The 19175-nt window shown below is 42.2% G+C and overlaps 1 pseudogene; it reads right to left on the reverse strand.

Moving 5' to 3' along the window:
* Nucleotides 1–231: 231 nt before the first annotated feature.
* LOC128071085 (zinc finger protein 280B-like) lies at nt 232–1842 on the reverse strand (annotated as a pseudogene).
* Between the last annotated feature and the right edge of the window lie 17333 nt (nt 1843–19175).

Below are 19175 nucleotides of genomic sequence, written 5' to 3' on the forward strand. Positions count from 1 at the left end.
TATGAAAAACAGATAATAGATTTTTAAATAACATCTCAATACGCAGATCAAACGACATTGTACTTCCTGTATTTAAAACAAAATCACATTAATTACCCATCGGTTTCCCTATATTTGATATTATTGAATAATGCTATAATTTGATCTTTTGGGTTTTAATGGGGTTTTTAACTTTGACTGAAATACTTGCTTCAGACTTACTGAAAGCAGAATTAACTTTTTTCTTCTTTTTTTGACCTCCTACTTTTAGATTTGGGGGGGTGATGATTCAAAATCAGATGTGTTCACAGTAATGGATGCTACTTCCACCAATCCTGGTTGAAGGGGTTCCAGTGATACCTGAATAACAATTTTTGTTTCAGGAGACAATCCTTCTAGCTGCTTAGGCTTCTTAAACATTTGATGACACTGGGTCTTGTGCTCCCTTTCCTCTTTGGAAGTTAAAAACTGTAGCCGACATTTGGAACACTGGCGAAAACTCTTTTCCCAGTGCCCTCTATGATGACGTCCGTAGGCTGTTGCAGTTTTAAAAATTTTGAGACAAAACAGGCAAAGTAAATTCTGAGTGTCACCATGGTATGCTCTGAAATGTGCATCCACATCTGCAAAAAATGATGATCTGTAACTGCAAACCTGGCATACATAGGGCATTTCACCAGGCTTATGATTGTCTTTCATGTGCTCTAAGAGAACCTGATCTGTCTCAAAGGACAACTCACAGATGCGATAGACTGCGGAGGGCCCCTGGGGAGTGTGGACACTTTCAATGTGACACTGCATCTGGAAGGGAGTAGGAAACTGGCGGAGGCAGTGCCGGCAGGTGGTGTGGGTTTTCCAGCTGTCACCTCTCTGCCTCTCAAGTTCCAAATGGTGCTTCATGTGATTCATAAACTTGACATTTTTTAGAACTTTCAAGCAGCTGAGGCATTTAAACGCTGTGTGGGTCTTCGGTTCTGGTTGCCCAACTCCTATATGCTCTCCATAGTAGAAGTCACCAAGTAACACAATCAGCTTTCCTTCTGTGGGATCACCAATTTTGTCTGGACTTGCTAAACTTGGAAAATCAGTTTTTGTCAGTCCATTTTCCCCTAAAGGTCTTACAGGCTTGCAATGAACACTGTCCTTTGGAAAAGGTGTTGGACAAGGTTCTCCATTCTGAACATGGCTTAGTGAGGTATGGACACGGTCCGGTGTGCTTTGCTGAGTGGTCACTGTATGAAAAATACCTGAAGGGGAAAAACCTAAAGAATGTTCCCCTATAATGCCATCACTGAGCTTAGGCCTTTTGGGATTTCTGCTATTTGTTTCACAAGTGGAAAGTACCTTTGAGACATGAGGACTTTTATTCATATCTCCTGCAGAAACCGCTCTTTCTGCTGGATGCTGCAATGAACTTGTGAAGGTAATCAAAGAAGAACATGACTCCTTTGAAAAGCAATTCGGCACTCTTTGTGGTGAAATATTTTTACAATCAGCTTGAGACGGAGGTTCAATAATAATAGGACTATCTGTTGATCTTGATTCAGAGTCAGAAACTGGCAAGACAGCCTTTGCTTCTGATGTAGCAGTCACATGACTAGCAGGCTGTAGTTTGTCAGCGTTACCTTTCCTGAAGTGACCATACCTTTTTCTCCTTGAACAAGAACCTGGGGTATCTCTGTTCAGTACGTTTGAAACGACTGGTTTTGAAGCTGAGCTCATCCCAACAAAGATCACGTCAGCATCTTCATTTACATGTTCCACTCCGACCAAGATCACTTCATCATCATCATCATCATCTGCTTGTTTGGCTTCTCCCTCCCTTTTCCGTACTTCTGGCTCTTGTTCTTCTTCACGTAACATACATGGTAGTTCCATATTTTGAGTACTTTTTTATTCTTAGAGGGTGCGGCCACAAGTCCCAGGGCTTCCTTTATACAAACTGCCACCTAAGTATAAACATACTACATATTAGTTAAGTACAGAAAAATGGGCTATTTGATTATCTCCAAAACTCTAGAGTAGTTTTAAACATCCTTATCTTACAGACAAAGACACCGAGTGTCAACGAGACTCAGTGACAGCTGAAAAACCTATGACTACAAGTCTACATGGCTCTAGAATCATAAGCTTTGTCCCACGTTCACTTTAACCTCTTCTATTTAAAAAAATAAAGACAAAAAAAAAAAAAAAACCAAAAACCCACCACGACTGATCATTAGGTGAAATCACATGTAAAGCACGAGTATTTTTACAAAAGCACTGTTGTACAGCGTTCAGAAACATGGACTTTGGAGTCAAAGAAGATTAAGTTGGAATTCTAAGTTAACCACACACCAGTTGCATCTTCTTGGGCAAATTTATAACTTTTAAAGGTGTTTCTGTCTCTTAAAGACAAACATGCTTATTTCTTAGACTTAAGGTTAACAGCTCTTTTTAAAAGGCATCAGCTATTCAATGGCATCTTGTTTTGTAGTAAAATTTGAAGAAAATGTATCTTAAATGCACATTACACCTGATTCACAAATTCTAATTTCATAAATGTTAACAAAGAAAATAGGTAGCAAATTCAAAGTACAATCTATCTATACCTAGTTAACAAACAGCATAATTCAATGTCAAGCACTTAACACAGGCCTAGGAAATTGAGAATGAGCTCTCTTTGATAATCTCACCCCAATTCCACACCGATATATCCTAAATTTCTCCCTCTAATCCTGGCTAAACTTAAATCCAACAATGCTTCATCCTTCACGCCACAGGTCTCTTCCCCACATAGCAGGCAAAGTGATGCCAGTATTTCTCTCATACCAATATCAGACAGAGGCATCACACACACACACCCTGATATCCCTTACGAATACAGGTGAAAGAGTCCTCAACAAAATACTGGCAAACGAAATCCAACAACATATAAAAAAGACTGTATACCATGATCACATGGGATTTGGGGAGGTATGCAAAGTTGCTTCATTATATGAAAGTCACTCAACATTATGCCATTTGAACACAATAAAACAAATAACACATCTGCCTGAAGAAAAAGCATTTCCCTGAATCTAGCACCTTTTCAGAACCGGGCTTAAAAGAACACTTAATAATTAAGAACAGAAGGGAACTTTCTCAATCAAAGGGCACCTGTAAAAAGACCCACAGCTAACATCACACTTAATAATGAAAAACTGAAAGCGTTCCCTCTAAGACTGGGAACAACACAAGGAAGTCTATTACACACTTTGGCTCAACATTATACTGGCAGTTCTATAACCAGAGCAATCAGGTAACAAAAGAGAAATGTTGCTGTTGTTTAAAAAAAAAAAAAAGAAAAGAAAAAACAAAAACAAAAAACAGCCTTCAGAATGGAAAGGAAACAGTCAAAGTATATTGGAGATAACATACTTTTGTATATAGAAAATCTTGAAGAAAACACAAGTATCAGAATTAACATAAAGCTTGCAGAATAGAAGACAAATATTTTAAAAGTCAACCACATTTTATACAGTAGCAACACATGTTGTTAAGTAAATACTTGAATCTACACTAGCATTAAAAAGAATACTTAGGAAGTCAGAAAGAGAAAGACAATATATTCTTTGGAATGGCTGAGTAATACTCCATTGTGTATATGTACCACAGCTTTCTGATCCATTTATCTGTTGATGGACATCTAGGTTGTTCCATGTCCTGGCTATTATAAACAGTGCTGCGATGAACACTGGGGTCCATGTGTCTCTTTCAATTCTGGTTTCCTCAGTGTGTATGCCCAGCAGTGGGATTGCTGGCTCATACGGCAGTTCTATTTGCAATTTTTTAGGGAATCTCCACACTCTTCTCCATACTGGCTGTACTAGATTGCATTCCCACCAACAGGGTAAGAGGGTTCCCTTTTCTCCACACCCTCTCCAGCATTTATTGCTGGCAGACTTTGTATGAATCAATTCTAATGGGATGGATGAAACTGGAGCCGATTATACACAGTGAAGTAAGCCAGAAAGAAAAACACCAATACAGTATACTAACACATATATATGGAATTTAGAAAGATGGTAATGATAACCCTGTATGAGAGACAGCAGAAGAGACACAGATGTATAGAACGCACTTTTGGACTCCGAGGGGGAAGGAGAGGGTGGGATAATTTGGGAGAATGGCACTGAAATATGTACACTATCATGTAAGATAGTCGCCAGTCTATGTTCCAGGCAGGATACAGGATGCTTGGGGCTGGTGCACAGGGATGATCCAGACAGATGATATGGGGTGGGAGGTGGGAGGAGGACAGGATTGGGAACTCGTGTACACCCGTGGCGGACTCATGTCAATGTATGGCAAAACCAATACAGTGTTGTAAAATAAAATAAAGTAAAAATAAAAATTAAAAAAAAAGAGAAAGACAAATCTCGTATGGTATCACTTACATGGACTCTAAAATATGACACAAATGAACTTATCTATGAAACACAAACAGACTCACAGACAGAGAGAGCAGACTATGTGATTCCCAAGAGGGGAAAAGGGGGGCAGGCATAGATTGGGAGCTGGTGATTAGCAGATGCAAACTGTAATATATACAATAGACAAACAAGATCGTACTGGATAGCACAAGGAACTATATTCATAATTTGTGAAAAACAATAATGGAAAAGGGCATGAAAAAACTGTGTGTGCATATACACACACAATTTACATATGAAGGAAAGGAAAGGACAACTGTTGGCAAGCACGTACAGAAACTGGATCCCTGTGTGTTATGGACAGATTTTAAAATGGTGCAACTGCTACAGAAAACAGTTTAAAGGCTCCTCGAAAAATTAAAAATCTGGAGCTGACACACGATTCAGCAATTCCACTTCAGGATATAAATTCAAAAGAAGTTAACATGGGGTCTTGGGATATCTGCACAGCCGTGCTCACAGCAGCACGAAGCACAACAACTAAGAGGTGGAACCATCGAAATGTCCATCAAATGTGATAGATACATACAATGAAATACTATTTAGCCATATAAAGAAAATTCTGTCACATGCTACAACATGCATGATCATTTCAGACATCAAGCCAAATGAAATAAGCCAGTCATACAAAAAGACAAATACTGTAAGTTTCTACTTGTATGAAATAGCTAACACAGTCAAGCAATCGAGAGGAAACAAAAAAGAACGACGGAGTCCACGGTCTAGGTCAACAGGCAAGAAAAGAGCAGTTGCTGTTTAATGGGACAAGTGATGGGCACAGAGTTTCGATTTTGCAAGATGTAAAGGTGTAGAGATCTGTTTCATAACAATGTGATAAGGAAGTCCCTGGTAGTTCAGAGGTTAGGACTCCACAGTTTCCTATCAGGGGCCTGGGTATGATCCTCAACCAGGGAACTGTCATTGAAGCTGCATAGCACAGCTAAAACAACGACGACGACAACAAAACAACACTGTGACTATGTGTGTGTATATGTGTTAGTCACTCAGGTGTGCCCGACTTTGCATCCCCATGGACGAAAGCTCACCAGGTTCCCTTCTCCATCGGATTTGCAGTGGCTTGCCATTTCTTTCTCCAAAAGGCTGATGAAAGTGTGTGAAATACTTAGCATGCAAAAATGGTTAAACTGGTAAAAATTTAAGTTAGATGTTTTCTACAACAATTAAAAAAAGAAAAGCATTTAACAACCAGGAAAAGAATTTGAATAGACATTTCCGACTCTTTGCAACCCCATGGACTGTAGCCTATCAGGCTCCTCCGTTCATGGGATTTTCCAGGCAACAGTGCTGGAGTGGATTACCTTTTCCTGCTCAAGGCGATCTTCCCGACCCAGGAATTGATCCCAGGTCTCCTACATTGCAGGCAGACACTTTCCCTTCGGAGCCACCAGGGAAGCCCCTAGCAAAATGTAAAGCAGTCTCACTGAGATACTACTTCACACCCATACTACTTCACACCCAATCAAAATGACGAATAATAACAAGTGCTGCAGAGGATGTGGAGAAAAGGAATCTTCAGATATTGTTGAGGTAATTGCTGTAAAATGGTACCACCACTCTTGCAGAAGTGGTTTGTCAGTACCTCAAAAATTAAATATAGAGGAGCCATATGATCCAGGAATTTCCCTCTTTTGTACATATCCACAAACACTGAAAATGTTCAGTCCATGCAAAATCAGTGTTCACAGCAACATTACTCACTATAGCCACAAAGAGTACACCATCCACGTATTACCCAACATTGACGACTGGATAAACAAACTGTGGTATATGCTCAAAACGGACTGCATGGAAGCCATTTACCATATGCAGCCATAAAAATAAAACAAAAACATTCACTGCTATACAGCCATGAAATGGAGGAATCTTGAAAGTACACAAACGAGGGGACTTTCCTGGAGATCCAGTGTTTAAGACTCTCCACAGGTGCCATCCCTGGGCTGGGAACTAAGATCCCACATGCCACAGAGCTAAATAAATAAATATTGAAAAAGAAAATATGACATCTGAATCAAGCCAGACACAAAGGTCACACTTTGTATGTGGGAGAACTGTAGGTGGAAGAGAAGCAGGAAAGAGAAGCACTCTGTAATCCAAGTGAAACATTTTTTTCAGGGAGGAGGAAATGAGCTAGTCTGATAAAGGATGCCAATAAAGTAAATAAGATAACAACTAAAAATTGACCACGGAGTTAAACATTTGAAATTCACCTGTGGCCTTGACAAGAGCGGCTTTAAAGGAAAATGAGAGAACTCGAGATAACAAAGTCTAGGAACAACTCTGCAGAGGTCTATAATAAGCAAACATGAAAAAAAAGCAGCAGAAGCAGGATGTGTCACCCAAAGATGGATTTTTAACGACAGGTCACATTATAGTCAGTCTGTTTGCTGATGGGAACCATCCAGAGAAACAGAAAACTTAATCCGGGACAAAGAGGAGACTTGCTAGAAGATCAAGAAATGAGTAGGTCTAGAACTGAGTACATCAAGAATTGAGTAGATCAAGCCAGAGAGCACACAAGCTGGAGAAGGCAATGGAAACCCACACCAGTACTCTTGCCTGGAAAATCCCACAGATGGAGGAGCCTGGTAGGCCGCAGTCCATGGGGTTTCGAAGGGTCGGACACGCCTGAGCGGCTTCAGTCTCATGCACTGGAGAAGGAAATGGCAACCCACTCCAGCGTTCTTGCCTGGAGAATCCCAGAAAAGGGGGAGCCTTGTGGGCTGCTGTCCATGAGACCGCACAGTCGGACACGACTCAAGCGGCTTAGCAGCAGTAGCGGCACACAAGAAGGGTACACAAGCCAAATAATTTGCTCACATTGACAGAGCTGAGGTCATATGAAACAAAAGGCTGGCATGGTGGATTAATGGGTACGGTAACCAGCCTTCAAGTGAATCGAATCTCCTGATATTCCCACCGCTGCGTAGTTCTCTCTCAATCTATCACAGGGTTGACCTGTGAGACTAAGCAAATACACAAGTGAAGATGTGTAACATCTGAAAGAAGACTCTGCACTTTATCATGGGTGCAAGTACTTTCCTGAATCACTCATTCTGAGAAAAGACAGCAGCCTCCACAAGAGAAGCCCCTTGGAGAGGCCCACAGAAGGAGGAACTGAGGCTTCATGAGTACAGGCAAGTGAGAGAGCTTAGATTCAACAAGCTAAGTCTTCAGAGGTTGCCAAGCCAGACAAAAGCTTGACTACTACCTCAGGAGAGATCCTAGGCCAAGAGATAACAAGTGTGAAGTTCTTTCAAACTATTCAATTTTGAGATCGTATGTACAACACAAACATTTCAAGTTATAATACCATTCACATCATACTTACACACAGAAGAGTTCTCCTATAAATATAGCAAAAATTAAAAAAACACAGACACACAGACACACACACACAGACACACAGACACAGACACAGACACAGACACACACACACATACACACACACACACACACACACACACACACACACACACACACACACACCAATCCAAAGCACCAAAACACAGGAGTTGCCTGGCAGTCCAGTGGTTTGGTTAGGACTCAGTCCTCTCACTGCCAGGATCCTGTGTTCGATCCCTGGTTGGGGAACGAATATCCTATGAAGCCACATGTTGTGACCAAAACAAAACATGCTGTGAAGTTCAAAGCTGTACCAGCAAGATAAGTATACAACACAGCTGTAGGCACAAGTTGCTGGGCATAGGGCTTCCTATGATCTTGTTTACTCGCATGAAATGAACTCAGATGGTGCCTCGCCCCCATCCAGTGGAGTTCACTTACTTGATGAAAAAAAGCCCTTAAGGATACAGAAATGAGCAAGTAATCTCACGTGAACATGTTAAATCACAGGACATTGTCTCTGAATGAACCACTTGATTCATTTATTCATTTGGCCATGCTGTTTGGCTTGTGGGGTCCCAGTTCCCTGACCAGAGATTGAATCCAGACCACTGCAGTGAAAGCCCAGAATCCGAATCACCAGGCCACCAGGGAACCCCTACACCTGCACTGCTTTGCTTTCCTAGCTAAAACCTTAGGATATGTGCATTGCCCCATTTTAGCCTCACCAAGTGGTAGGAGTCAGCTCTACACAGCTTAAGACCCATGGTGCTCTTACTTTTTTTCTTTCAAGAAGGCAGGAGAAAGCAAGTCACCCTGCCTGTTTTTAAGCTTGCCACTCCGAAAGCTGCAAACCTGAAACCATGATTGCCCTGAAGTCAGCACCCGCAATCAGGGTCAGGTAATCCCCAATCAGGAATACTCTCTCTCAACACCAACGTGTCAGCCGACGAATGAAAGGAGAAAAACGGAAAGTAAGAAAGCCACAACTTTGTCCCTTATTGTAAAGATGTCTGTCACCTTACCTCAGGTGCCCACTGAAATCCTGAGCGCTTGAGACCTACCAGGCAGCAAACGGTCACATCCTGGGGACAAGCAGAAGAAAAGCTCAGGGTGAGTCACCTGTTCCGGGAACATTCTATCCCCCCAGGCCCTACCTGGTCCTACCCTACGGATGCTGACCAGGCGTTTCACACTCAACCAGACCAAGTGATTGAACTCCTTTGCCCTGAGCTTCTTCCTCCCACCTCCCTTCTCTCAGTAACAAACAAACAAATACCTCATCTGCCAACTTCCCGAACCAAAGGCCTGAATCTCGGGGCCCCCAAGGACGGGGCAGCCCTGGAGTCCGAGGAGAGGCAAGAGGAAACAGGAAAACGACCAAAGCACCAGGGCAGTGAAGAGGCCACTAGATCGATTTTTTTTCTTCTTTTTTTTTTTTGCTGCGCCCACCTGACTGTGCCTGGGTGCAGAACCGGGTTGGGCCGTGAAGATTTGTGCCTGTGTGTTTAAATATATTAGGTTCCACAGGAGAGCTGGGGGTGGTGCTGGGGGCCGTGCCGGGGGCCAGGGGCCCAAGAGGCCCTTTCCGCGAGCTGGCTTGTCCCACCCCCTGGGCAGGAAAGCTGCTGGAGAGCAGAGCCCGCCCAGACTAGAGAGGGGAGAGGGTGAAAGGAGCCTGAGGCCTGTGGGTCCTGCCGCACGCTCCCTCCTGAGGGCCCGCGGGCCCTCACCAGCCGCCCCGCCGAGCAAGGCCTTGTGCGAGTGGGGACCCGAGAAACCCTCCCTTTAGCCGCCAGGCACCGCTTTGGCTGAACCACGCTCCAGTCCTTACCGGTCCCCGTTGATGGAGGAGACAGAACTGCCTGCGGCTCACCTGCCCTAGGCAGTTCCCAGATTGAGCCTGAGGAGGCGAGCCTGAGGCGATGAGGCCTCCTCAGGTCTGGGGCGCCGCCTCAGCTCCCCCTACAGGCGTGCGGGCTGCCCCCGATGATTGGCTGCCAGGTGTCGGCGCCTACAATCTGATTGGCCGCGATGCCGAGTTGGGCGCATGCGCGGGCGATGAGCCCTCCCCTCGCCCCTTCACCCCGTAAAAGCACCCGCTGGAGGCGTGGTCTGCCTGAATGTGAATCTCAAGGGTCTTGGGTCAAGATTGCTCAGCTCACCAAACGCGAAGAAAGAAAAAACAGATGGCACAGTCGCCAGGGCACAGGGCTGAGAACGGCCTCCGAGTCTACCAGGGGAGTCCAGTGATGGTGTCCAGCACTCACAGCCCAGATCTTGACGCCCCCTCCTTTTGGAATTACATTTCAATCAAGGCAGGGCAGCCTGCCCCTGTTTTTGCACTGTCTATTGTGAGCTGAGAATGAGCTTTACTTCTTCTTTTTTTTTTTTTTTTTAATTTTAGAGCTTTACACTTTTAATGGCTGAGGAAAACCGAAAGAATTTTATTTTCTCACGTGGAAATTGTGTGAAACTCAGTTTTCGGAGTTCTTAAAGTTGGAACAGGGACTTGCCAGCTTCTTTGGTTATTCTCTATGCCTGAAAACTTAATTAATCGTCAACGATCATATTCGCAAAGCCTAAATTATTTCTTTTTTGGCCCTTTACAGAGTGTTTTTTAAATGCCCTGTTCAGCTGGAAGTCTCCTAGTAGTCATATGGGAGAATAAAGTTTTGGTTTTGTGACAATATTTTCTTGTCTATTATATTCATTTTTCATTCTTTACTAATTTCATTCCTTCATATCGCTAAAAGTTTCCTTTAATGGAAGCAATGAAATAACATCAAATAAAATACCTCTGTTGGTAGTTTTCACAGGTAACATGTTAGAACGTATATGCTCAACTAAAAATATGTTGTGTATATACAGTAAATACCACTTTAAGTAGCTTCAGAACTTGTATCTGGTTTCAAGTTACTAGGAAGGTTTGTTAAACATCCAATATTCTAACCTCCAGCTGTTCTCAACTTCAAAAAGATAAAACTTTTTCAATAATTTGTTACCTCAAGTTTCAACTCCGTTTGAGCCACATATATGAACACGCTTTCTAGGTCACATGATTTAATCTGACATATTGCCGATAAGTGAAAATTTTGGAATACCTTACGCAAAAGAGATGTTGTTTTCTTCTTCCAGAAAGACAGGTAGTGAAGCCGATCTTTGAACGGTTTGTCGGTTTTTATTAAATCCATAAAGATTAAGCTGTCGAATTAAACTTTTCGTGCTCTTGGTTTCAAATATTCTGAAAGGCTCCTTTCTTTCCAAGACTTCTTTCCTAAAGAGTTCTTCACTGATCACTCTACATGTGCCTGTCTCATCCCACCAAATAGATTCAAACTGATCACTTTCAACTATATTCCAAAGCTTTTGTGGAAATGTGAGTGAAAGAAAATCATTCACATCATCTGTTTCAGAGACAGAATATGTGTAGTGTGGCCTTTTGATCACAAGATCCTCAGACAAAGCCTGAAAAGCACATTCTTCACTCATAGATCTCAAAACTGAGTCCCCAGGTGTATAATCATACCAATAAGATCTAATGGAGGTTTCTGAACCAGTGGATTCATCTTTAGGAGGTCCATCTTGAATTTCTGAAGAAATATGTGCCATCTCAGGGAAAGCTTTCTTCAGATAATTTTCTCATTTGTCTGCTTTTACACAATGCAACTTCAAATGATGTTTGGCTGGCCTACAGAGAGAAACTCTCTGGACAAGCACAGAGGTCCTCCCAGTCAAACAGCTGTGACATCACAAAATCACTGGTCTCCTAGCAATCGAAGGTTAGTTGTGACATGACAAAGTCACTGGTCTCCTAGCAATTGAAGGGTAATGTTCAACCAAATGTTTACTTCAGCATCAACTTCAAATACAGACTGCTGACAGAAATAGTAACCAAAACCATGAAGCATGCAAAATCTCATTACTAAAGTTGTTGGCTTTTTTTTGGTTCCTGTGTTTGGGATGGCCTTTCTCTTTCTGGCAGTTTGTGGTTCCTCTTTATTGTGGAGGTTCCTCCCTGTGGCTGGGGTTGGACGAGTGGCTTGTCAAGTTTCCTGGTTAGGGAAGCTTGTGTCAGTGTTCCGGTGGGTGGAGCTGCATCTCTTCTCTCTGGAGGGCAACGAAGTGTCCAGTAGTGAGGTTTGAGATGTCTATGGGTTTGCAGTTTGGGCAACCTGTATATTGAAGCTCCGGGCTCTGTTCCTGTGTTGCTGAAGAATTTGCATGGTATGTCTTCCTCTGGAACTTGTTGGCTCTTGGTGGTGCTTGGTTTCAATGTAGGTATGGAGCTTTTTGGATCATTTCTTTTTCTTTTTAATAAATTTATTTATTTTAATTGGAGGTTAATTACTTTACATGATTGTATTGATTTTGCCATACATCAACATATGTCCGCCACAGGTATACACATGTTCCCTTTCCTGAACCCCTTCCCTTCTCCCAACCCGTACCATCCCTCTGGGTCGTCCCACTGCACCAGCCCCAAGCATCCAGTATCATGCCCTGAACCTGGGCTGGCGACTCATTTCATATATGATATTATACATGTTTCAATGCCATTCTCCCAAAACATCCCACCCTCTCACTCTCCCACAGAGTCCAAAAGACTGTTCTATACATCTGTGTCTCTTTTGCTATCTCACGTACAGGGTTATCGAAAACTCACATCAATAAATCTACTTTATTTCTGAAATAAAAGTGATGTATCATCCTTCTATACACACATTCTTAATATTCAGTCCTGTTACCCTAGCAGACTTGGTCTACTTGCTTCTGTACAAAAAAATTTATGAATTGACTGTGGGTTTCAGTTGGCGGAGGGGGGGGGGGGGCGGCGGGAAAGTGCTTATTGTAGGACCAAGCAAGGTGTCTTAGCAGCTGGTGCTTCAAAGACGCAAATCCCCAAACACTGTCAGGGGAAATATTTTAATGGCTGAGTGAGGGTGGAACATGGGGTCTGTGATCAATATTGGGACATTCTACTAGTGGCCTATTACTGAGGATATTGGGAGTCCACATCATTGACCGTCTAGTTCCAACTATGCACTTAAATTTCAGCCTGGTTTGGGCTTTAGCATCTCTAAAATTGTTCACAGGAGATTGCTCAGAATGTCATCGATGGTCCTTGCTGCTGCTGCTAATTCGCTTCAGTCGTGTCCGACTCTGTGCGACCCCAAAGATGGCAGCCCACCAGGCTCCCCCATCCCTGGGATTCTCCAGGCAGAACACTGGAGTGGGTTGCCATTTCCTTCTCCATGCTGGCCCTTGAGGAGCGACTAAAGACCCTTGAGGTTGACTAGTGGCTAAATCATTATTATTGTCTATCGCTTGATTACTTTCCTTAGTTTCTGTCTTTTCTAGCTTCTCCGATTAAAATTACTGTTGAACATGAGGACGTCTACAGTCTCCTACCTCTCTCTCTCGATGTCCATGCTTTCCAGTCTTAAGAAGGGACTGCTTAGTACAATAAAGGAAAACAAGTCTCGGACTTAGAGCTCGATCATAAATATGACACAAAATCTCAGTGCAGGTTCAGTTTCTTTTTCAGGTTTCCCAGCTCTTGGAGTGAGTGAGTCAGCAACAACTTTGGCTCTTTCCTGTTGAGATGGAGCATGGAGTTGGAAATAATTCTAAAATCTAAGCTTGCTATCAATAGTTTATGATATGAAAACATCTCTCTATTTTATATATTATTTATATATATTTCTGTATCAGTATTTTGTCATAAAACTGGACAAACATTTGAAAATGGGTATATATTTATGAAACGGAGAGAGGTGAGTGATATAAAAGAGTCCTCATATTTTACATGCAGCCAAGAAAACATATTTGGAAGTATTTCAACTTACATAATATTCAACAGTCGAGTAGAATTTGAATCATTCTACATTTGGGTTTTATTTTTTTCCCATTTCTATTACACCTAACATGAATTAAAAGCCATTGCACTTTTTTCATACACACACTCATGCATAGACAGGTGTATATATGTATAGATGTCAAAATATAATTTTAGGCAACTTTATGTAGGTGACCACACTCACTGCTAGCTCCCAAGATCGTAATAAACTGTTTGGGAAGCCCTACGTTCCTTAGTATCTTTCTGGCTGAAACATTCCTATCTTGTTGCTGAAAAGCTCTCCTTTCATCTAGCTCATTTTCCACTCTTCTTTCTGTAATAAGAGTTAGGGCTCATACTTATGAGGGCACCTTGAACCCAGAAAATTGCAACTCAAGCTTACTTAGTGATATTGTTCAAAAAATGCTGTTGTTTTCCTCACGTTGGACACAATTTTATTTGATTTATTTCTAATATAAATTTGTTTAAGAGTAGTCTAATTGCTTTACAATATTGTATTGGTTTTGCCATACATTAACATGGATCTGCCACAGGTATACACGTGTCCCCTATCCTGAAAACCCCTGCTACCTCCCTCCTCAAACCATTCCTCATGGTTATCCCAGTGCACCAGCCCCGAGGATCCTGTATCACGCATCGAACTGGTCTGGCGATTCGTTTGACAAACAATATTATACATGTTTCAATGCCATTATCCCAAATCGTCCCACCCTCGCCCTCTCTCACAGAGTCCAAAAGACTGTTCTATACATCTGTGTCTATTTTGCTATCTCACGTACAGGTTTATCATGACCATCTTTCTAAATTCCACATATATGCGCTAGTTTACTCTATTGGTATTTTTCTTTCTGGCTAACTTCACTCTGTATAATAGGCTTCTGTTTCATCCACCTCACTAGAACTGATTGAAATGTATTCTTTTTAGTGGCTGAGTAATACTCCATTGTGTATATGTACCACAGCTTTCTTATCCATTAGTCTGCTGATGGACATCTAGGTTGCATCCATGCCCTGGCTATTAGAAATAGTGCTGTGATGAACATTGGGGTACACGTGTCTCTTTCAATTCTGGTTTCCTTGGTGTGTATGGCCAGCAGTGGGATTGCTGGGTCGTATGACAGTTCTATTTACAGTTTGTTTGTTTGTTTGTTTGTTTGTTTAAGGAATCTCCACAGTGTTCTCCATAGTGGCTGTACTAGTTTGCAATTCCACTAACAGTGTAAGAGCGTTCCCTTTTCTCCACACCCTCCCCAGCGTTTATTGCTTGCAGACTTTTGGATAGCAGTCATTCTGACTGGCGTGAAATGGTACCTCATTATCGTTTTGATTAGCATTTTTCTGATACTGAGTGATGTTGAGAATCTTTTCATGTGTTTGTTAGCCATCTGTATGTCGTCTTTGGAGAAATGTTTGTTTACTCCTGTCGCCTATTTTATCATGGGGTCATTTATTTTCCTGGAATTGAGGTTCAGGAGTTGTTTGTATATTTTTGAGATAAATTCTTTGTCAGTTGCTTCAGTTCAGTTCAGTTCAGCTCAGTTCAGTCGTGTGTGACTTTTTTGAAACCCCATAAATTGCAGCACACCAGGACTCCCTGTCCATCACCAACTCCCGGAGCTCACGCAAACTCACGTCCATCGAGTCAGTGATGCCATCCAGCCATCTCATCCTCTGTCGTCCCCTTCTCCTGCCTCCAATCCCTCCAAGCTTCAGAGTTTCCCAGTGAGTCAACTCTTCATATGAGGTGACCAAAGTACTGGAGTTTCAGCTTTAGCCTCATTTCTTCCACAGAACACCCAGGAATGATCTTCTCTAGAATGGACTGGCTGGACCTCCTTGCAGTCCAAGGGACTCTCAAGAGTCTTTTCCAACACTACAGTTCAAAAGCATCAATTCTGCAGTGCTCAGCTTTCTTCATAGTGCAACTCTCATATCCTAACAAGACTATTGAAAAAACCATAGTCTTGACTAGATGGAACTTTGTTGGCACAATAACGTCTCTGCTTTTGAATATGCGATCTAGGATGGTCATAACTTTCCTGTCATAGGGCAAGCGTCTTTTACAATTTCATGGCTGCAGTCACCACCTGCAGTGATTTTGGAGCCCCCCAAAATAAAATCTGACACTGTTTCCACTGTTTCCCCATCTATTTCCCATGAAGCCATGCGACCAGATGCAATGATCTTAGTTTTCTGAATTTTGAGCTTTCAGCCAACATTCTCACTCTCCTCTTTCAGTTTCATCAAGAAGCTTTTTAGTTCCTCTTCACTTTCTGCCATAAGGGTGGTGTCATCTGCATATCTGAGGTGACTGATATTTCTCCTGGCAGTCTTTGTTCCAGCGTGTGCTTCTTCCAGCCCAGTACTTCTCGTGATATACTCTGCATATAAATTAAACAAGCAGAGTGACCATATATAGCCTTGACGGACTCGTTTTCCTATTTGGAACCAGTCTGTGGTTCCATGTCCTGTTCGAACGGCTGCTTCCTGACCTGCATATAGGTTTCTCAAGAGGCAGGTCAGGTGGTCTGGTATCCCCATCTCTTTCAGAATTTTCCACAGTTTATTGTGATCCACACAGTCAAAGACTTTGGCCTAGTCAATAAGGCAGAAATAGATGTTATTCTGGAACTCTCTTGCTTTGTCAATGATCCCGCTAATGTTGGCATTTTGATCTCTGGTGCCTCGGCCTTTTGGAAAACCAGCTCGAACATCTGGAAGTTCATGGTTCATGTATTACTGAAGCCTGGCTTGGGGAATTTTGAGCAGTACTTTACTAGCGTGAGATGGATGCAACGGCGCCGTGATTTGAGCATTCTTTGGCTCTGCCTTTCTTTGGGACTGGAATGAAAACTGACCTTTTCCAGCCCTTTAGCCACTGCTGAGTTTTCCAAATTTGCTGCCATATCGAGTGAAGCACTTTCACAGCATCACTACAAGGGGGTAAATCCCTCAACGGACATTTCTTTAAAGAAGACATACAGATGGCTAACAAACACATGAAATATGCTGAAAATCATTCATTATGAGAGAAACAAAAATTGAAATTTAATGTGTAGTCATATCACACTGTTCAGAGTGGCCATCACCAGAAATTCTACAAGCACGACGTGCTGGGGAGGTTGTGGAGAAAAGCTAACCCTAATACCCTGCTAGTGGTGACACAAACTGGTACAACCAGTATGCAGAACAGTTTGGTGATTCCTTGAGAAACTTGGACTGGAACTGTCATATGACTGAACAACCCCCCTTCTTGGCATATACCCAGAGGGGATTACAATCAAGAGAGACACATGTGCCCCAATGTTTATTACAATTCTCTTTACGAAAGCTATGACATGGACGTAATCTAGATGCACATCAGCAGATGAAAATATAAGGAAGTTGTGCTATATATTCAAATAGAATATTGCTTAGCTACAGAAAAACATATATTTGTGTCACTTTTAGTGAGGCAGTTCAACCTGCGGCCTATTATTCAGAGTAAAAAAAAAAGTTAGAAAGAAAGAGGCAAATATTGTTTATTAATGCGTATAAATGGGATTTAGGAAGACAGTAACAATGATTCTGCATGAAGGCTAGTAAAAAAGATCCACATATAAAGAACACACGCTGAGACCCAATGGGAGAGTTCAAGGGTGGGATGATTTGAGAAAATAGCATTGAAGGTACATTACCATATATAAAAGAGATGACCAGGGCAAGTTCAATGCACGAAAGATGCATGCAACTCTTGTGCTGTGGAAGAACCCAGAAGCATGGGGTAACAAGGGAGGTTTGAGTTGTGTTCAGGATAGGGGGACACATGTATCCATGTGGCTGATTCATGTTGATGTACATGTCAAAAACCATCACAGTAATACACAGTAATTCTACTCCAATTGAAATAAATCATTTTTTTTAAAAGAAATATGAAGAAATAAAAAAGAATGCATTCAGAAATAGCAGGGACATGCTCCAGAATACAACCTCAACAGTTGTTTCATATCTATTCAAGAAAGTGGGCTTAGGAGGGGCAGAACACGTGTGCTGGTATAAAAGCTGAAAGTCGAAGAAGATAAGCTTGAGACTGCCACTATGCAGTTGCAGCATGACCTCAGTATCATAGTCTAAATAGTGAAAGATGCATGCGGCAGAATGCAAGCTTAGTAGATCGGCATGACTACTGTGGAGCGTAGGCTCAGTAGGAGTTAAATGCATGCACTTGAGCATCCTTTCAGGAGTGACGGTACATGTGTTTCAGAGTGAAGATAAACAGGTGCAGCAAAAGTGCTCTAAAATGGTGGACAGATACTTGTAAGAAGGAAGGTTCAGAGTGGAAGCTCAGTATTTGCTATAGACTTAGACTTAAGTTGATGACAGTAGGGAAGACCACTAGATGATTCAGGTTTGACCTAAATCAGATCCCTTATGATGGTACAGTGAACATGAGAAAATATTTAAGGGATTAGGTATAATAGAGTGTTTGAAGAACTGCATATGGAGGTTCATGAAATTGTACAGGAGGCAGTGATGAAGACCATCCCCAAGAAAATGAACGCAAAAAGGCAAAATGGTTGTCTGAGGAGGCCTTACAAATAATTGAGAAAAGAACAGAAGCAAAAGGCAAAGGAGCAAAGGGAAGATATACCCATGTGAATACGGTGTACCGAAGAAGAGCAAAGAGCGACAAGAAAGCCTTCCTTGGGGATGAGTGCGAAAAATAGAGGAAAACAACAGAATGGGAAAGACTAGAGATCTCTTCAAGAAAATTAGAGATACCAAGGGAACATTGCATGCAAAGGTGGACACAATAAAGGACAGAGATTGTATGGACTGAACAGAAGCAGAAGATATTAAGAAGAGGTAGCAACAATCTATACAGCAAAGATTGAAGAACTATGCAGAAAAGATCTCCATGATCCAGATAATCATGATGATGTAATCACTCACCTAGAGCCAAACATCCTGGAATGTGAGGTCAAGTGGGCCGCAAGAAGCATCAAGAGAAACAAAGCTAATGGAGATAGAGAACTCCAGTTGAGTGATTTCAAATCCCAATAGATAGTGCTATGAAAGTGCTGAACTCAACATGCAAGCAAATTTGGAAAACTCAGCAGTGGCTACAAGACTGGAAAAGATCAGCTGTTCCAGTATACGCATTTTAGAGCTTCTTCTCTGCAGTGGTGAAATGTGTTCCATACAGAGTTAGACAGGACTGAAGCAATCCTGTGCAAATAGTTAGTTGCCAGGTTTTTTTTTTGTTCAAACTGTAGCAGTTTTTTTTCCAATGAGAGTTAACTGTGAAGGTGGAGCAGCTGCTTGGCTTTGAGGGACCCAGGTGGTGTCAAATGGGCAGGGTGCAGGGACACAGACTGACTACACCACAGGAGTTATGGCCCTATCAGAGTCTTTTTTTTTTTTTTTTTGAGCTCTTCTTTCTGGTGAGAAGAAGGCCTCTTTGGCCAGTCTTCTCCCTAGTTCCACCTATTCAGCCATTCAGAAGGCTTCCTTGCCTGGGATCCTTCTCTGTCGTTCCA

Source organism: Budorcas taxicolor, chromosome Y, assembly GCF_023091745.1.
Source record: "Budorcas taxicolor isolate Tak-1 chromosome Y, Takin1.1, whole genome shotgun sequence".
Taxonomy (NCBI): Eukaryota; Metazoa; Chordata; class Mammalia; order Artiodactyla; family Bovidae; genus Budorcas; species Budorcas taxicolor.